Consider the following 8,049-nt stretch of genomic DNA (forward strand, 5'->3'; position numbering starts at 1 on the left):
TGCATTTGGTGGCTCTGCAAATGTGCAAAGCAAAAATGAGCCTTGTGGATATAATTTCCATCTCCTGGTCTAACAGAATAAAAGTTTTACCAGATTCTTATTTACAATCATAACTTAGGATATAGACAGGAAAAAAACCAAAAGTAACCCAAAAGAGCTTCTACCTAACTTGTCATGCTACTACAAATTAATTCAAAATTGTTTAAGCTTTATTTCTCACATTTGAATTCAGCTGAAATTAAAATCAACAGGAAAGACATTGGCAAAAATTGTAATTGCAGTTTCTTTAGTAGGGAAACACAGTTTAGGAAATTTAGATTGTTTTCATAGATTATATTTAGGAGCCTAAATATTGTGTGGGTGTGCCTTAGCAAATATCTGCACAGAACAATAGATTGCTGTCCAGTATAAAGAGCAAGCAAAGCCTGCCATTGTTTATACCTAACATTTTAACAATAGTATCAAGTTCAGTATTATGTTTGGAATATGGAAAATATAATCATATGGAAAGGATTAATATTTAACAATGTAAGAAATTTTTACACAATGCATGTTTTAATTAAATAATAAAATTAAAGGAAGTCACAAAAAATACATAAAGCTAAATATTTCAGAACATTTAGACATAGAAGTATATGCATGCACAATTATTGCAGTTGCATGAACAAATCAGATAACTGTATACACAGACACAGGGAATTATGCACATTTGCAGACATAATTATCCTGTCTGTATATCTGTTAAGGTAATTGCCTACATGTACAAATTAGGCGTGCAATTTCATTTGCATTTTAAACATGAATACATACGGCTAAATAGTCACAAAATCAGGCTCAAAATCCTTAACCAATCATTTATGAGAGACATTTTTGACTTAATCAAACCATGAAGAATTAGAGCAATGGAAAGCTCATGGAATTTCCCTTTATGATATTTGCAAATCTTTATAGGCCTGAAGAAACATTCCTTAATAATCTTTACCTGTGTGAAAATACTCTTTATTTTGTGAAGTAAGCAAGCGTGCTTTTCCATTTTCCGTGCTGTTCCATTATTTTCAATGCAGTATTGTGGAGAGAGTCATGGTTGGAATTAACCTTACAAGTTCTTCTCTCTGTCTCCTGCTCCTTCTGCTGTAACATGCCTTTTTATTTGGATATATGTTTGTCGTGGTTTAGCCCCAGCCAGCAGCTGAGCACCACACAGCCGCTCGCTCACATTTTACCTTCCGCCGGTGGGATGGGAAGGAGAATTGGAAGAAAAAGGTAAAACTCACGGATTGGGAGAAAGACAGTTTACTAGGACAGCAAAGGAAGAGGAAAATAACAACAGTAGTTATAGCAGAATATACAAAGCAGGTGATACACAATGCAGTTTGCTCACTGCCCAGAGCCCAATGCCCAGGCAGTCCTGGAACAGAGACCCCTCCTACCCAGCCAGCCCCCTCTATATACTGAGCATGATGTCATATGGCATGGAATATCCCTTCGTCCAGTTTGAGTCAGCTTTCCAGGCTCTGTCCCCTCCCAGCTTCCTGTGAAAATGAACTATCGCAGCTGAAAACCAGGACATTATCCACACCTCATTCTATACCATCTATGTCATGTCCATATCCTACACTTTCCAGTTAATCACCACCACTCTTCTTGTCTTTGAGAAAGATAGATAGATAGATAGATAGATAGATAGATAGATAGATAGATGCAGATATTGTTCCCTTAATCTAACAGCCATCCCTCTAAATTGTCTGTTGAGTTCATTTAGTCCATGACTTTGGGCTCCATCTGTTATAACAGTCTTTCAGGGCAGGAGCAATGGTGTGTGCTGTTGGATTGTTGCATGGTGCATCCGGAGTTCGTGGCTGGTGTATCTGGCATAGTCCATGCTTGCAGTCTGCGGGTTAAAGATGTCAATTTCAAGGAAGTTGCTGAAGTCAGTTCTACTTGCATCATCATGGCACTTTGCTCAGTTTCATCAAAGTTCATCCTTCATTAATTTGGGTGATTCTTATTGTAGTGCCATTGACACAGCATATAGCAATTGTAGCAATGATGACATACAATGGCAGAGTTATTTAGCAATTAACATAATACAATTTAATTTATTAGCTATTCTCACCCAAAATCAAATCCCATTGAGGTACACATCAGACTTCCCCATCCTTCCACATCACCCACCAAGTGCACCCAGGTCCTTGAGCAAAAGCAGTCCCATGGATGGGTTTGCCTGAAGCAGGGCTAACCTAGATCATCTTCCCCAACACATTCTTCAAGCGCACTACGGAGACTTTATCCCCTTGTACAGTACAGGGAAGTTTTGATTGGGCAGGACCAGCTCGATTGGTAGATCCCCTAGTGTTAACTAACCAGGTGGCCTTTGCTAAACGTGTATCCCAATGTTTGAGGGTCCCACCACCCATTGTTCTCAGTGTAGTCTTTAACAGTCCTTTGTATCGTTCAATTTTCCAAGAGGCTGGTGCATGACAGGGGATGTGATACACCTACTCAAGGCCATGCTCTTTGGCCCAGCTGTCTTTGAGGTTGTTTCAGAAATGAGTGCCGTTGTCTGACTCAGTTCTTTCTGGGGTGCCATGTCGCCACAAGACTTGCTTTTCAAGACCCAGGATAGTGTTCCAGGTGGTGGCATGGGACAGAGGAGATGTTTCCAGCCATCTGGTGGTTGCTTCCACCATTGTACGCACATGGCGCTTGCCTTGGCAGGTTTGTGAGAGTGTGATATAATCAATCTGCCAGACCTCTCCATATTTATATTTCAGCCATTGTCCTTCATACCACAGATGCTTTAACCGCTTGGCTTGCTTGATTGCAGCACATTTCACATTCATGGGTGACCTGTGAGATAGCATCCATGGTCAAGTCCACCCCTTGATCATGACCCCGTCTATATGTTGCATGTCTTCCTTGATAGCCTGAGGTGTCATGGGCCCAAGGAGCCACCCTTATGTTGCCATTCCAGATCCACCTGAGCCACTTCAATCTTAGCAGCCTGATCCACCTGCTGGTTGTTCTGATGTTCCTCAGTGGGCCAACTCTTGGGTACATGGGCATCTATGTAATGCACTTTTACAACCAGGTTCTCTAGCCAGGCAGCAACATCTTACCATGATGGGGCAGCGCAGATGAGTTTGCCTCTGCAATACCAGTTGCTCTGTTTCCATTGGTCCAACCACCATTTATCACCATCCATGAGTCAGTATAGAAGTAAAGCACAGTCTACTTTTCTCGTTCAGCAATGTCTAAAGCTAGATGGATAGCTCTTACTTTCACAAACTGGCTCGATTCCTCTTCTCCCTCAGTAGCTTCTGCAACTCGTCGTGTAGGACTCCATACAGCAGCCTTCCACCTCAGATGCTTTGTCACAACACAACAGGACTCATCAGTGAACAGGGCATATTGCTTCTCATTTTCTGGCAGCTTATTATACAGTGGAGCCTCTTCAGCACACATCACCTCCTTCTCTGGCAACATTCTGAAATTTTTGCCTTCTGGCCAGGCCATAATCACTTAGAGAATTCCTGGGTGACTGGGGTTTCCTATTCAAACCCTCTGTGTGATCAGTGCGACCCGCTTACTCAATGTAGCATCATTTGCATGATGTGTAGAGGGCACCTTTGAACACCCAGCCCAGCGCCAGCAGTCAGGGTGCCAGGAGGAGCTGTGCTTCAGTACCAATCACTTCTGAAGTGGCTCACTGCCTTCATATCCTGCCAATATCTCCTTTTCCGTTGGAGTGTAGCGGGCCTCAGATCCTCTATATCCCTGACTCCAAAACCCAAGGGGTCGACCTGAAGTCTCCCCTGGTGCTTTCTGCCAGAGACTCCAGGTAGGGCCATTCTCCCCAGCTGCAGTGTAGAGCATATTTTTAACATCTTGTCCTGCTTGAACTGGCCCCAGGACTTCTGCATAAACTATTTCCTGTTTAATTTGTTCAAAGGCTTGTCATTGCTCAGGGCCCCATTTGAAATCATTCTTCTTCCAGGTGACCTGATAGAGAGGGCTTACAACCAGACTGTAATTTGGAATGTGCATCCTCCAAAATACTATAACGCCTAAGAAAGCTTGTGTTTCCTTCTTGCTAGTCAGTGGAGACATAGCTGCTATTTTGATGATCATATCCATTGGGATCTGACAACACCCATCTTGCCATTTGCTTCCTGAAAAATGGATCTCCTGCGCAGGTCCCTTGACCCTACTTTGTTTTATGGTAAAATCAGCTTTCAGGAGGATTTGGATTATTTTCTTCTCTTTCTCAGAGACTTCTGCTGTGTTGCCCCATATGATGATGTCGTCAATGTACTGCCGGTGCTCTGGAGCTTCGTCCTGTTCCCTTGCAGTCTGGATCAGTCCATGGCAAAAATGTGGGGCTGTGTTTCCACCCCTGAGGCAGTCAGTTCCAGGCGTACTGGACACCCCCCCAAGTGAAAGCAAACTGTGGCCTGCATTCTGCTGCCAGAAGGATCAAGAAAAATGCATTAACTATATCTATTGTGGTGTACCACTTGGCTGCCTTTGACTCCAGTTCATACTGAAGTTCTAGCACATCCAGCACAGCAGCACTCAGCAGCAGCATGACTTCATTCAGGCCACGATAGTCTACTGTCAGTCTCCACTCTCCATTGGACTTCCTCACTGGCCATATGGGACTGTTAAAGAATGATCGAGTCTTGCTGATCAGTCCCTGAATCTCTGAATCAGCTTATGGATGGGAATCAGGCAGTCTTTATTGGTGAGATATTACCACTAGTGCACTGTTGTAGTGGCAATCAGCACCTGTTTTTCTTCGACCCTTAGCAACTCCACAACAGAAGGGTCCTCTGAGAATCTGAGCAAGGTAGACAACTGTTCAATTTTCTGCACCTCCAAAGCAGCTATGCTAAAAGTCCACCAATACCCTTTTGGGTCCTTGAAGAAGGAACACCTTCTCCTGAGGTAGTCTATGCCAAGGATGCATGGAACCTCTAGGCCAGTCACAATGGGGTGCTTTTGCCACTCATCTCCTGTTAGACTCACTTCAGCCTCCAGTAGAGTCAACTGTTGGGATCCTCCTGTCACACCAGAAATACAAATGGGTTCTACCCCTTCAAGGCTTGATGACATTAGGGTACACCATGGACCAGTGTCCACTAGAACCTTATACTCTTGTGGATCTGACATGCCAGGGCATCGGATCCACAGTCCAATAAACTCGGTTGTCCCTTTCCTCCACCTGGCTGCAGGCAGGGCCTCTCTAATCCTGCTCATCATATTTGTTACTCACTCCTTGTAAAAATGACTTAGAAGTCCCTTCAAGAGGATCAGAAGTACAATCAGGCCTTCCACTTGGTCTGGAGAACTGCCCGCTGGAAACTGGAGCGTCATTTTCCCTGGAAGAATCCCTTTTTGTATAGGTTTTTCCTTGTAGCTCACGTACTCGTGCCTCAACGGTCAAGGTTGATTTTCCATCCCACTTCCTGATGTCCTCTCTGTGGTCACGCAGGTAAAACCACAGAGTGGCCCATGGTGTGTACCCTCTACATCCTCTGTCTTGAGCAGAGCAATGCTTACTCCTAATAGCTGAGATACTAGTCCGTACACATGGGGAATAGGACGTATTCTCTTTGAGTTGCTGGAGCTTCTGTGACACTTTCTCCACAGCCAAGATGAGGCAGGAACAGAGACTTTCTTCATATTGCCAGAGTCGGCTAGCCACTTCATCCACTGTTGGTGCCTCTTCATCTTTCCAGTCCATTACTGCCAATGAGTTGGTGTATGATGATGATATGCTCCATACAAACTTCCACCACACGGAACAGGTACATTGGACTTCATCAGGATCTGTGGGTAACCGCGTGTTGTCCGGGTTGTAATAAACCATCTCCCCAGCAGCTAATTACCTCAGGTACTGGATACCTCTCTCCATGGTGGTCCATTTGACTGGGCAATATACAACATCTTCACTGAAGGGATACTTTTCCTTCAGGCCTGACAGAAGTTGCCTCCAGTGGCAGAGGGCTCGTGTCTTTTTTCCAATCCCCTTGCCAATGCCCCCTTCCCTAGATAGGGATCCCAGATGCTTGGCTTCCTTACCCTCTAATTCCAAGCTACTGGCCCCGTTATCCCAACATTGGAGCAGCCAGGTAACAATGTGCTCACCTGGATGGTGGCTGAAATCTTTTTGCATATCTCGCGGCTCACTCAGGGACAGGGATCGCGTGATTACCTCTGGTTCTGCCTCTTTCTCCTGTTCTTGTGATGGTCCTTGTTCATCGTCATCCCTTACTAAGCGATTGATTTTTTTGTGTATTTCTTCTTCCGTACAGGGGCAACTGCTACTAGTATGGGTTGGGTTTTTTTGTTCAGCCGCAGTGTCTACCACCAGGGTTTGAGTAGTCATGGTGCCTGTTGGTCTGTTTTCCCTCTCTCCCCCCCTGAGGGTGCTGCCTACTGTCCAGCAGTGTTTGGTAGATCATGGCCAGGGCCCAGCACAGTGCAGTAAGTTGTGCTCCTTGGAATAGCCACAGCATTTTCCTTTCAAATATTTTATCACTTTATCAGGGTCCCATAGTGAGTGAAATTCCAGACCACTGGAGGTGAGAAGTTCTCTAGATACTTGCCCATATTCTCCGACATGACATGCCACCCATGACTATCCAGCCTCAGGGAAGAACTCTGGGTGGTATTCTTAAAACAATTTTTTGTAACCCTAAACAAGGCCTGGAACAAATTCAGGACACGTAGAAATAGGAGCATACTGGTTTGAACACCCCAAAGGCATTAAAAATTCTCAAAAGCTGTTGTAACTAGCCTGAAGGAAAAAGGGGAGGTGAAAGAGCAAGAGACAGTTTGTCCTCTGTCTTTCCCATAGATTGGGTGTGATTATTAATAAATTCCAAGAGATGTCATCTAAGGTATGGGCATGACAGCAATACCACATACAAATACCAGCTTAGGCTCATGACCATTGATGCTATCATATCATAAGTCGATATTACACAGTATAGCAAAATGAAAATCCTGATCCCTCTCCCATAGGTGATAAACATTGCCACAGGGAATACATACAGCAAGTCAGAATTTACATAACACAACCAAGTGAACAAACAAAACACCATTGTGACCGGTGACTACTTAACTAATACAATAAATGCATATAACAAATTTGTTTTAACACCATCTGGTCAGATCTGTCATTATCTCAACCATTTGTGTCCCACGTTGGGTGCCAAAGAGTGTCGTGGTTTAGCCCCAGCCAGCAGCTGAGCACCACACAGCTGCTCGCTCACTCCTCCACCCCCCTCTCACCCCAGTAGGATGGGAAGGAGAATCGGAAGAAAAAGGTAAAACTCACGGGTTGGGAGAAGGACAGTTTACTAGGACAGCAAAGGAAGAGGAAAATAACAACAGTAGTTATAGCAGAATATACAAAGCAGGTGATACACAATGCAGTTTGCTCACTGCCCAGAGCCCAATGCCCAGGCAGTCCCGGAGCAGAGACCTTACCTAACCAGCCAGCCCCTTCTATATACTAAGCATGATGTCATATGGTGTAGAATACCCCTTTGGCCAGTTTGGGTCAGCTGTCCTGGCTGTGTCCCCTCCTGGCTTCTTGTGAAAATTAGCTCTATCGCAGCTGAAAATGTTACTAGCATCTATGCTCAAGGACCAGTCTTCTGCTGGTATAAACTGCAATATGATGGCTAATTGTGGCCAGTATACCTCTTCCCAGGTTATAATAGGTGACCCCTGTTTTTTGACACAAATTAAACATGCTAATTACTTCTATTTTTCTTACTCCCACTGTTTTTTGTGAAAATTATGCAAAGCCTAACAGGCAATTATGCACTGCTTCCGTACTATTAAAGCTTGAAGGATTTTACCATTTAATTTAAACAAGAATGAGGTTCTAGCCTTCTCTTTCCTAGAGGATTCCTCAGCTAACTGTATCCATCCATACACATGTTCTGAGACCATTGCAGTAAACGAGACCATAGTAAAATATCTAGGACACTAGGGAAGAGCAAGAGGACTGAGTAATTTTGGAAGGGTGGAGCA

This window comes from Balearica regulorum, chromosome 1 (assembly GCF_011004875.1).
Source record: "Balearica regulorum gibbericeps isolate bBalReg1 chromosome 1, bBalReg1.pri, whole genome shotgun sequence".
Lineage (NCBI taxonomy): Eukaryota > Metazoa > Chordata > Aves > Gruiformes > Gruidae > Balearica > Balearica regulorum.